Consider the following 13,455-nt stretch of genomic DNA (forward strand, 5'->3'; position numbering starts at 1 on the left):
ATCAATGCAGTCAATTATGTCTCTCCCAGAAGTTTGTTAGCTACCTCTCATTTTGTTCTAGGATTTTTCCTATTTTTAGGTCATTTATGGCATGCGGGAAGGGCTCGTGCAGCTACTGTAGGATTTGAAAAATGAATTGATTGTGATTTTGAACTTGCTCTTTCCATGACTGTCTTAATTGAGATGGGAAGCCTGATGCTTAAAGTAGGAATCAATTTGATTCCACCATACATATTAGGTTAGGTGGGTCAAGTCAAATTTAAAAAGTATTCCTCTTTCCTTTCTTTTCAATCCATTTATATCTATTTTTTTTTTCTGGCTTGGCTATCCTACTCAGCTGAGCCATTTCCCGTTATGATACTGAAAGGGAAAAACCAATAAAATAGAGAAAAGCAACAAATCTATTCACCAAACCAAGAAAGGAGAGAGAGGGATTCGAGCCCTCGATAGTTCTTTGTTTCGAACTATACCGGTTCTCAAGACCGAAGCTATGAACACTCGGCCATCTCTCTGAAAGCTAATTTCTATTTTTTTTTTCCGCTGAATTGAACATGGACATATGAGTTGATACCATTACTATCTATAGAAAGATATCAGGGATGAATCTATAGGCCTATCTGTCTGTATATATATAGATGCATGATCCAGCATGCCCCTTTGTAAACTAAAAAAACCACCCTCGATTCTATGCCTTAATTAAAAAAGTGGCTAAAGTCGGTAATAAGTCATATAGAATCAACGATGGAGTCATGGTAAAATACTTCTATGATACATTTTGTTTCTTTACAATTTTTTGGCTGATAAAGAGATCAAATGGTATCATTCTTTTGTTAGTCGATTGGAGGATTAGAAACATTACTATTGCTTTCCAATTGGCTGTTTTTGCATTAATTGCTACTTCATCAATCTTACTGATTAGTGTATCCGTTTTATTTGCTTCTCCTGATGGTTGGGCGGGTAACAAAAATGTTGTATATTCCGGTACATCATTATGGATTAGTTTAGTCTTTCTAGTGAGTATCCTTAATTCTCTCATCTTTTGAACCTATTCGCTTTAAATCTACAATTGACCCTTCCCCGAATTCTTTTAGGTTGTGAGACACATTAAAAATCCATATAAGCCCCAAAAATAAAATACAAATAAAGAAAAAAATTCTAAAAATTAGAGAGAGGGTTCAAACATATTGTATTTGTGTATTTGTTTTGTAAATTTTTGTTTATATAAATATGAAATAAATATGTATTATAAATTATATATAAACTATATAAACAAATATTATATCATAATATAATAAATTTTAAAATTATATTATATATATAATTATATATACTATAAATAACATAAAATATAAAAATGAAAGAGAGTATTTGGCCTAGCTTTGCTCCAATATAATCTATACATTTTGTATCAAAAACGAAAAAAAAAATATGTGGATATAGTCGAATGGTAAAATTTCTCTTTGCCAAGGAGAAGATGCAGGTTCGAGTCCCGCTATCCGCCTGGAATAATAACTTAATGTATTTAAGTTAACAGAATAAAGGATTAAGTAAAGTTGATCACAATAGTATATTGGTTCTATCCCCCCTTCTTTTTCCCCCGCTCCCAAAGAAAAATGGTAATCAATTACTAGTTAACAAATTAACAAAACCAAACCTAAAAGTTTTTGTCAAAAAAAATGTTGTAGAGACTAGATTTGAACCCTTAACCTCAAGGTTATGAGCCTTGCGAGCTACCAAGCTACTCTACCCGTGATGAAAAGACAAGTGGGAAACTAATGGGCAAACAAGGATTGAACGGGCCTCTCGACCATATCTGTACAAATAGGATAGCCCATTTATACATAATGGTAAAGGGGCCCTCTATGATCATCGATCATAGAAATGAATAGAAAAATGAAGAGATTGTTTAATCCTTACCAACTCGATCTTGTTGCTCCGGGCAACAAATATGCACAAAGCATTTCACAAAGTATGTGTCCGGATAGACCAAAGTCTCGATAGTTAGCTCTTGGTCTTCCAGTCGAAAAACAACGTCGATGAAGGAGTGTAGGTACACTATTACGGGGTGGGGATTGTAACTTTCCATGAATTTCCCATTTTTCACTCAATGACAGAACTTTGCTTATTTCTTTTTTTGAGGATCGATGAATCAAATGATATTTTTGTTCCAATTTTTGCCTCTTCTTCTCCCTTTGAATCAAACTTTTTCTTGCCATAATGGTTGAATTCCTATTAGTTTAGTTTCAATGATACAAGTCGGATCCTAAACGTAGAAATATAATAAGGCAGTCACCCTTCTCCATCGAAAGATATGATATTATCGAGGATAATACAACACATAAAAAAAAGAATTAACCAAATTTGCCTGATGTAGAGGCAATCGAGAAGGCCGCATAAGTGAATATATAACCTACAGAAAAGTGGGCTAACCAAACCAATCTTGCTTGCACAATGGAAAGAGCCACCAATTTATCTCTCCATCGAATCAAATTAGCCAAAGGTGTTCGTTCATGAACCTATGCTAAAGTTTCAATCAATTCCTGCCAATATCCACACCAAGAAATTAAGAACATAAACCCAGTATGATACGAACCTAGGACGACCTGCTCCTAAACCCGTATTATATTAGCCCGGATCTCAATTAAGTTCAAGTTCTAAAGGAATGGACCTCAACCCCTAACCAACCTGTGGTTAGAAACCTTGGTATGATGTAGACGCCACAATAGGGGATGGAAAACCTATTGATAAGTCAAGCTAAAACAACCAATTCTCTAATGGTGTTTTAGGTATTCTCAAAGAACAAAGAGATAATTAATCTCACAAGTATTTTCTCAATCAAATCAAAGTTGTATTCATATTGAAAAAATAAGCCTTTAAATAGGCTTTGAAAGAAACAAAGTAAACCCTAAAAACCCTAGGTAAAACAGGCCACATAATAAAGAGTTCTATGGTGGCCGAAATTCTCACTCCTTTCCTAATCTAATTTGGATTAATTAATTCCTTTATTTTGAATTAGGAATTAATTAATTTACAATGAAAATAACAAAATAATAACATTCCTAAACTTATTTTTCCAGAAAATAAATAAATAAAAACTAAAAAGTAATGGTAATTTCCTAAAACAAAAAGTAGAATCAAATTAGGAAACTATAATACTAGCTTTTTGACTAAGTTGACTTTGACTAATCTTTGACCAAATTGAGCTCCAAATCAGCTTCTAGATGCTTTGTAGGATGCCAAATAAACTGAATATGAAGGCCCACACGTTGCCCATGCTTGGAAAAATAAGAAAAGGCTAATACAGTAAAATACAGTAAAGCCAGCAAGCAATACAGCAAATTCGGCCAAATTGTTGAAGCTGTCCGTACAAGCCCTTTTTGATTGCATTTGAGGCTGCTTTAAATTGATTCCATGACCTCTTAGGCATATGTATTGAACCCATAAAGCATTGGAACCATTTCATGCTCCCCGGACTCCAAATATGTAGTAAAACCGTCCCCCGGGTCCGTATCGGCTTCCACCACTTGGATGCTTCGAATAGGCTTTGTATCTTCAAGTATGGACAAGCTCTGTTGAGATTGATTACCCTCTGTATAAATACTCCCAGGTTGCCCTTAAATCTCTTAATTTGAGCTCTTTGGATTGGCCTAGTCTTCATCCGTGTCGAGTCAGCACCCCAGCGGGTTATCGGTTGAGCGGCCTCGGGCGGAATCACATCACAGTAGCCCAAACAAGATGTCTAAATAAAAACATCCATGCCCAAACCGATAAACTATTCATACCAAAAGGGTCATATCCATTGATAAGTTGTGAAGAGTTTAACCATAAATAATTGTTTAACCATCCCATCAAATAAGTGGAAGACTCATTAAATTGTGAAACACTACCCTACCATAATGTGATGTGCTTCCAATGCCAATAAAAAGTCATCCATTCAATGGTATTTAACATCCAGAAAATCGTCAAACAAAATGCATCCCAAGCCGAAATATCACAAGTACCACCTCGTCCTGGATCGTCACAAGGAAAACTATAACCAAAATCCTTTTTATCTGGCATTAACTTGGAACCACATGCATCTAAAGCCCTTTTTACTAAGATCAATGTAGTTGTATGTAAACATAAAGCAATAGCACGATGAACAAAGAAGTCTCCGGGTCCTATTGTTATGAATAGTGAATTACTATTCTCATTAACAGCATTTAACCAGCCAGGCAACCATATGTTTTGACCTGCATTCAATGCGGGACCATTCGTTGAAGACAAAAGTACATCGAACCCATATGAAGTTTTACCATGAATCGATTGTATCCATTGGGCAAATACAGGTTCGATCAAATCTGTTTCTTTGAAGTATCAAAAACAAGCATGACATCATTACAAACATAAAGTCCTAAAGTATGGAACCCCATAAAGAGGCTGGCCCAACTTAAATGAGAGATAATGGCTTCTTTATGGTCTAACATTCTTGCCAATACATTATCCTCATTCTGTTGTGGATTGTAATCTGTAATAAAAAATATAGCTCCATGAGCAAAAGCCCCTGTCATGATGAATCCTACGAAGTATTGGTGATGAGTAAATAAAGTAGCTTGAGTAGTAAAGTCATGTGCTATGAATGTATAAGCGGGCAAATAATACATATGTTGAGCGACCAAGGAAGTAATAACCTCTAAAGAGGCTAGGTCAAGGCTTGATTGAAAATGAATCGAATTATTTATTGTGTCATAAAGACCCGTATGTCCATGCCCTAGTCGCCCCCCAGAGGAATATATGCTTCTAAAAGATTTTTTATACTATGCCCAATCCCGAAATTAGTTCTACATATGACCAGCAATAAGAAAAATAAATGCAATAGCTAAATGATGATGAGCATTATCAGTCAGCCATAAACTTTGCGTTTATGGATCGAATCCTCCAAGAAAAGTTAGAATGGCAGTTCTGGTCCCTTGGGAGGTACCAAATAAATGACTACTTGAATTGGGGTTTTGAGCATAAAGATTCCACTGACCTGTAAAAAGTGGGCCTAATCCTTGGGGGTGCGGCAATACATCTGAGAAATTATTCCAACGAACGTATTCCCCTCTGGCTCCCAAAATAGCAACATGAACTAAATGTCCTGTCCAAGCCAAGGAACTTACTTCGAATAGTACTAATAAATGATGAATGAGGTGCGATTCGGCATTTTTAAACAAAAAAAAATGCTCGGTTTCCATTTTGATTGTAGGTGTAACCAACTGGCTATTAAATATATGGTAGAAATAAATAATAGAAAAAGAGCTCCATTATGAAGATCTCCATTAGTACTTAAACCGATTATATACCACCACTGATAAACACCAGAATAAGTGATATTCACTGGGCTAAGAGCCAGCCCCCGCCCCCCCCCCCCCTCCGCGGCACAAGTAAAAGCCTCCATAGCTGATTGACCAAAATTGGATCCCAAATTGCATGAGCAATAGGTCTTACCCGTAAAGGGTCTTGTACCCATGCCTCAAAGTTTCCTTACCAAGCTACATGAAATATATTTCCAAAAGTCCATAGAAAAATTATTGTTAATTGCCCAAAATGGGAAGCAAAAATATTCTGGTAAAGACGTTCCTCAGTAATAGCAATACCAAACCAAATACGATGAGTAGTGGGGTCCTGAGATAAGCCTTAGCTAAACCTTGGAAACTTAATGCCATAATGCCTTTCAAATCCTCCTAGTCATTATCCTACTGCAATAATTCTTGCGAAGAAGAATGCCCATGTTGTGGCAATTCCACCCAGAAGGTAATGGGTTACTCCTATAGCACGTCCTTGGACAATGCTTAAGGCTTTAGGCTAAGTAGCAGGAGCAACTTTTTGATGCGAATCCGTCGGAACCCGCTCAACCGACAACCCACTAGGGTGACGACCTGATACGGATGAAGACCGGACCGATCACTAGTGCTCAGGCTAAGAAGTTTAAGGAAACACTTGCTGCCTTTATCAAGGGAGTAATTCATATTCAAAAGTGCTTGTCCATACCTAAAGATCAAAGACCTATCTTGAGCATACAAATGGTGGAAGCTGGTACGAACCCGAGTAGTGGTTTTGGTGCAATTATGGAGGCCGGGAAGCATGAAATGGTTCCAATGTTTCATGGATTCAATACATATGTCTACAAGGACATGGAATCAAGTCAAATCAGCTTCAAAATTGTCCAAAAAGGGGTTGTACAAACAGTTAGTAAATTTGGCCAGTTTTCGCTGTATTTTGTGCTGGCTTTACTGTATTGTGCTGAGTTGGCTTTTTCTCTTTCTTCCAAGCAAGGGTAACGTGTGGGACTTCATGATAAGATTATTTGACATCCTACAAAGCATATTGAAGCTGATTTGGAGCTCAAATTGGTCAAAGAATGGTCAAAGTCAACTTAGTCAAAAAGCTAGTATTTTAGTTTCCTAATCTGATTCTACTTTTTATTTTAGAAAATTATCATTAATTTTTGGTTTTTATTTATTTATGTGCCAGAAAAAATATGTTTAGGAAAGTTACCATTTTATTATTTTCATTGCAAATTAATTAATTCCTAATTCAAAATAAAGGAATTAATTAATCCAAAATAGATTAGGAAAGGAGTGAGAATTTTGGCCACCATAGGAAACTACTTTGTATGGTCGATTTTTCTCTTTAGTTTTTAGGGTTTTATTTCGTGACTTTGTAGCCAATTTAAAGGCTTATTTTTCAATAAGAATTAAGCTTCAATTATATACAAAAAATTGTTTGTGAGATTAAATTCTCTTTGTTCTCTTTGAACAACTAAAACACCATTAGTGAATAAGTGTTTTAGCTTGACTTATCAATAGGCCTTCCATCACTTATTTTGGCGTCTTCATTCTATACCAAGGTTTCTAATCACGGGCTGGTTAGGGGTCAAGGTGACCATTAGAACTTGAACATAATTAGATCCGGGCTAATATAATACTGGTTTAGGAGCAGGTCGTCCTACGTTCGTATCACTTTTAATTTATTATGAGCCCAAACGGTGCATTCAATCAGTTCTTTCCAACAACCACGCCCGCTAAATAGAAACATTAGACTAAAAGCCCATACAAAATGAGCACCTACGAAAAAAAGGCCATATGCAGATAATGAAAACGATAGGACTGAATTACCTGGGATGCTTGTGCCCATAAGAAATCGCAGAGCCACCCATTAATTGTAATGGAACTTTGCGCAAAGTTACCTCTCGTGATATGAGTTACCACTATCACTTATACTACCCCAAACATCTAACTGCATTTTCCAACTGAAATGGAATATTACTATTAAAATTGAATTATACATCCTAAATAGCCCTAAGAAGACATGATCCCAAGTGAATACTTGACATGTCCCAACCCCCCCTTCCAGGCCCATCACAAGGGAAACAAAAACCAAGATTTGCTTTATCTTGTATTAAACGTGAAGTATGAGAAAATAGAACACCTTTCAGAAGTATCAATATCATCACATGAATCGTAAATGCATGGATGTGATGTACCAAAAAATCGACCGTTCCTAATGGAATAGGTAACAAAGCAACCTTGCCGCCCATGGCCACTAAATCACCACCCCCCAAGTTAAACTGGTACTTGTTATTGAACTAGGGTCCATTGCGCTAGGTGCTAAAGCATGGGTGTTTTGTATCCGTTGAGCAAAGACGAGTTGTAATTGTATAGTAGTATCTGAAAACATATATTGGGGATGCCCTAAAGTGCTCATAGTATCATAATGAATATACAAACCAAAATTATGAAAGCTTAAAAATATACATACCTAGTTGAGATGTGATATGATTGCATCGTGATGTTTAAGGACACGATCTAATAGATCATTGTATCGAGTAGTTGGATCATAGTCTCTTACCATAAAAATGGCTACATGTGTAGCAGCACCAACTATGAGAAATTCACCAATCCACAAGTGATATGTGAGCAATGAAAGTTATGTACCATAGTCAGTAGCTAGATATGGATAAGGGGGCATCGAATACATATGGTGAGCTACAACAATGGTTAAAGAGCCCAACATAGGTAGGTTAATAGATAGTTGAGTGTGCCATGATGTTGTTAGGATCTCATATAGACCTTTATGGCCCTGGCCGGTAAATGGGCCTCTATGAGCCTCTAAAATATCTTTTATGCCATGACTAATGCCCCAGTTGGTCCCATACATGTGACCTGCTATTAGGAAAGAATTGCAATAGCTAAATGATGGTGTGCTATATCGGTCAGCCATAGACTCTCGGTTACTAGAACAAATCCTCCACGAAAGGTAAGAAATTTTGCATATTTTGACCAATTTAAGGAGAAAAAGGGGGTTACTCCCTCAGTAAAACTAGGATAAAGTTGAGCCAAAAGATCCCGATTCAAGATAAATTCATGGGGAAGTGGAATCTCTTTAGGATCTACTCCAGCATTTAGAAATTGTTTAATCGGTAAAGATACATGTACTTAATGCCCTGCCCAAGAAAGAGACCCAAGTCCTAATAACCCTGCCAAATGATGATTCAACATAGATTCTACATCTTGGAACAAAGCCAATTTTGGAGCAGCTTTGTGATAATGGAACCAACCGGCAAAAAGCATTAAGCCTGTAAAAACCAAAGCACTAATTGCAGTACAATAGAGTTGTAATTCATTAGTTATTCCAGATGATTGCCAAAAATGAAAAAACCAGAGGTTATGTGTATTCCTCGGAAACCACCGCCTACATCACCATTCAATATTTCTTGACCCATTATTGGCCAAACCACCTGGGCACTAGGTCCAATGTGAGTAGGATCGCTAAGTCATGCTCCATAATTGGAAAAACAAGCACCGTGGAAATACATATCACTCAGCCAAAGAAAAATGATGGAGAGTTGACTGAAATGGGCACTAAATACTTTTCGAGAGATCTCCTCCAAATCATTGGTATGACTATCAAAATCGTGAGCATCAGCGTGTAGGTTCCAGATCCAAGTGATAGTATCTGGTCCTTTAGCTATTGTTCCAGAGAAATGACCTGACCTGGCCCATTCCTCGAAAGAAGTTTTTATGGGATCCCAATCTACCAAAATTTTAACTTTTGGTTTTGATGAATGAATAATCATTGAGTCCTCTCCTTTTTGGACAACACATACAAAGAGACCTGCCAATTGTTAAGTAATTAGTGAACCTGTGAGAGATGTTTAGACTTAGTTTTTTATCTTCTATCTCCCATCTATCTATTTTCTTTAGTTATTCACTAGAGCAATTATGATTTGGAAGTAGATCCGGGGTAAGTGTTCGGATCTATTATGACATAGCTAGGGGGCGCATAATGGACCTTTTTAATGTTATAAAATCTTTTTGGGGGGCTTTGAATTGATGCATTCTTTTTTGTGCAACCTAATGTATTCATCTCTCAATTAGAAGTTCCAAAATGAAGACACTTTATGCCTTACATAGATATATTACTATTACTCTATTCCAAACCATGTGAACAGTCATTAGTCATTACTAAGAGACATACTAGTATTTCTATTTAGTCATTCGAAGGTCTCTTTTACTTTTATTAGTTATTATTATTAACAGCATAAAAGAAATATATTTTCTAACTTATCTGTATATCATTTATCCCTATGAAATAACAGACGAAATAGAACAATCTTAGAAGGAGAAGGGATATGATGAAATTTTTTGATTGGTTCTTCCCAGAGGAATGATCCATTTTATTTGACTGATAGAGACAACAAACAATTCATAAACAATTCATTATAACAAATAAAAAATATATAAAATAAAAAAATAGTTAGAATAAAATAGTGTTCTCATTCGAAACGCCTTTTGTGCTTCAATATAACTTCGAGGGGTAAGCACTATATCCTGTTTCCAATACTTGGCAGCTTGGTCAAACCAAGCCTCTGTAATTTCAGAATCTCCTTGTTGAATGGCCTATTCTCCCGGGTCGAAATAGGCAGGTAAATTCCTTCCCTCAGAACCGTACTTGAGAGTTTCCGACCTCATATGGCTCAGCAGTCAAATTCTTTTAGTATCTCATTTTTTTAATCTACCATATATAATTGAATAAGATTTCTAATGGGTCTATCCCCTTTTTTTTTCTCTGGCGTTAACCAAAAGAGGTTATGAGTTTCAAACTTTAATTTTGCTTAATGATTTAATCAGTTTTATCTTTTCTCCCACCTTCATAAAGCATAAGTATTTCCGCTATCATTAGAATTTTCTAAAAGGTAACTATCTCGGTTTCAGATATAAATTTATATAGAATCTTTGAAAAAGAATTTCTTCATAAGAAGGAAAAGACTTACTATCGTTGGGATCTGATGCTACATCGCCGCTCAGTACCTTAGGGGATCAACTCTATTACATAAGTGAATCACTAACTTTTATCTCATATCATGACATAAGTAAGCAGTTGTTATTGTATTGGCCAGAATCTCATAAATTGATCTTTACAGTGCTTCCTTTTCAATTAGACCCTTTATCCATAGAATAAAGTATCTAGGCATACAAATTTAGTCATATTTCCACTTCTATGAAGTGCATTTCTTTCCTACAGCTGATAAAATCGTTGTTTTGAACGATACATACGTAGAAAGTCTATTTTTTCTAGTATTTATTAACGGATTTACTTTTTCTTTCCCTTTCTATAGTGGAGATAGTCGCACATAATGATAGATCATGGCCATATTATTAAAAGCTTATGGCAAGAATGGGTTCCACTCTAGTGCCCGAAAATAATATTTCAAAGCTTTCGTATGTTCTTCGTTCCTTGTGTGGATAAGGCCTATGTTATAGAGTATATAACTTCGATCATAGGGATCAATTTCTAATCGCATAGCTTCATAATAATTCTGTAAAGCTTTCGCATAATTTTCTTCGGATTTGATGCGAATCTGTCCATGCCCACAGAACAGACAACCTGCTGGGTTACTAACCCAATACGGATGAAGACCGGGCCGATCACTAGTGCTCAAGCTAAGAGGTTTAGGGAAAAATATACTGCCTTTATCCAGGGGGTAATTCATTCTCAAGAGAACTTGTCCATACCTAAAGATCCAAGACCTGTTTTGGGCATACAAGTGGTGGAAGCCGATACAGACCTGGGTAGCAGTTTTTATGCATTTATAGAGTCTGGGCAGCAAGAAATGGTTCCAACTCTTTATGGATTCAATAAATATCACTAAGAGGTCATGGAAACAAGTCAAGGCAGAAGAAAACCAACTTGTACAGACTTGTACGGACAGCTTAAAAAATTTGACCGAAAATTGTTGTATTGCTTGCTGGCTTTACTGTATTTTACTGAGTTGGCTTTTTCTCTTTCTTCCAAGCAAAGGCAACGTGTGGGACTCCATAATAAGCTTCTTTGTCATCCTAAAATGTATATTCAAGCTGATTTGAAGCTCACATTGGTCAAAGATTGGTCAAAGTCAATTTAGTCAAAAAACTAGTATTTTAGTTTCCTAATTTGATTCTACTTTTTGTTTTAGGAAATTACCATTACTTTTTTTTTCTGGAAAAATAAGTTTAGGAAATTTATTATTTTATTATTTTCACTGTAAATCAACTAATTCCTAATTCAAAATAAAGGAATTAATTAATCCAAATTAGATTAGGAAAGGAGGAGACTTTCGACCATATTAGGATTCTTCATTGCATGGTCAGTTTTTCCTTTTTATTTTAGGGTTTTATTTTGTTTTCTCTTATCCTATAAAAGGGCTTGTTTTTTAGGAAGAACACACCATTAATAATATTCAGAATTTATTTTGTGAGATTGAATTTCTCTTTGTTCTTTTGAACACTTAAAACACCATTAGTGAGTGAGTGTTTTAGTTTGACTTATCAATAGGAATTCCATCACCTATTATGGCATCTTCGATATACCAAGGTTTCTTATCACAGGTTGATTAGGGGTTGAGGTGACCATTAAAACTTGAACATAATTAGATCCGGGCTAATATAATAGGAGTTTAGGTGCAGGTTGTCCTAGGTTCGTATCAGGATTGAGCCAACATCCATTACGGCCGTCGTTTAATTCAAAGAATCTCCATTTCAAAACTGTACATGAGATTTTCATCTCATACAGCTCCTCCTTTATATGCATAATGAGAATAATACATGGAATCCACAAAGATTGAAATGAAATAGTCTCATTTTTAACTTGTAACAAACATGGGCTTTTTCTTTCATGTTTCAAGAAAGATGAGTTTTGGCCTGTTTTAATTTATATATAAATTAAAAACGTATAAATAAAAAAAGTCACTAAACTTATTGGACTAACTTCTCATTGATGTATTGTTTCATCGGGATCCAATCCAAATCACGATGTAATTTTCTTGTTCCTGAACGGTCTTCTTCAACGTTTTTTAGGTTTAGGCTTTACTCCATGTAAAGATATGCCCGATTTGGATTTGAACATATAGGAAAAATGCCTCAATACCATGTCCTTTTGCTACGACTTTTTTTTTTTTTTTTATATTCCATGTCTCCCGCTAAATAGTAAATATTCAATGCATTCTTCACATTACTCAATTGATTAACATTTTGAGATCATTATTATATATTATAAATGGAAAATCTTTATAAATAGAATATGATATAACTGGTAATTATAGATATATTACCAATTGGTTTTTTTTTTTCTAAACGAAGCCTGTATATTAATATTATATTTCATTTTTTTTTTGTCTAACCAAGCCAACCATAAATTATAAATTATTATAATTAAGAACATTAATCTATATACGCCACTAAAAAATAGTTTAAGTTGCACTTCATTGTATTTCACGCTCCAAATTTTTGATGATTCAATAAACCTTTCTTGGGCGAAAAAGAGGATATCTCGATCAGGTAAGAGAACGGGGAAATACCGTATGACCAAATATATCTGACAAGTCGCACTATGTGTCAATCCACGATGCATCTTCCTCTCCAGGGTTTCATAAAGGAACTTTTGGAACACCAATAAGCATTAAATTAGATAAAAATTAATTACGATAGCTCACTTTGATGTGAAAGCGTAACAATGTATTTATTGTCTTAATAATATTGTGCTTTATCCTATTTTATCCATAGATCTAATAAGTTTATAGAAAAGGAAGATAGAAATACTAAAGGAAAATTCTTTTAAATAGGTCCTTTGAATGATGAAAAAAAATATATAAATGCAGTCACTCATATAAAAGGTATCAACCTCTTACCATTGCGTATTGGTACTTATCGGGTGTAGAATAGATCTGCTTCCTTTTGTTCCTACAAAAAAAATTGTTCCATTATTACAAAAATAATAGAACAAATATTAATCCTTTCCCCGAGATAATCCACTCAAAAGGGAAAGTCTATAGTATAGTTTTTTTCGAGTGCAATAAAGTTACATAGTATTTATTTTTTGTTGATAGAGGGGTATTTCCATGGGTTGCCTTGGTATCATGTTCATACCATCATATTGAATGATCTTGTATGTTTG

General features: G+C 35.2%; 2 pseudogenes; both read right to left on the reverse strand.

Moving 5' to 3' along the window:
* Positions 1-2,351: 2,351 nt before the first annotated feature.
* On the reverse strand, positions 2,352-5,752 carry LOC132804192 (photosystem I P700 chlorophyll a apoprotein A2-like; annotated as a pseudogene).
* A 1,217-nt stretch (positions 5,753-6,969) lies between these two features.
* LOC132804193 (photosystem I P700 chlorophyll a apoprotein A1-like) lies at positions 6,970-9,100 on the reverse strand (annotated as a pseudogene).
* Between the last annotated feature and the right edge of the window lie 4,355 nt (positions 9,101-13,455).

This window comes from Ziziphus jujuba, chromosome 6, assembly GCF_031755915.1.
Source record: "Ziziphus jujuba cultivar Dongzao chromosome 6, ASM3175591v1".
In the NCBI taxonomy this organism is placed as follows: Eukaryota; Viridiplantae; Streptophyta; class Magnoliopsida; order Rosales; family Rhamnaceae; genus Ziziphus; species Ziziphus jujuba.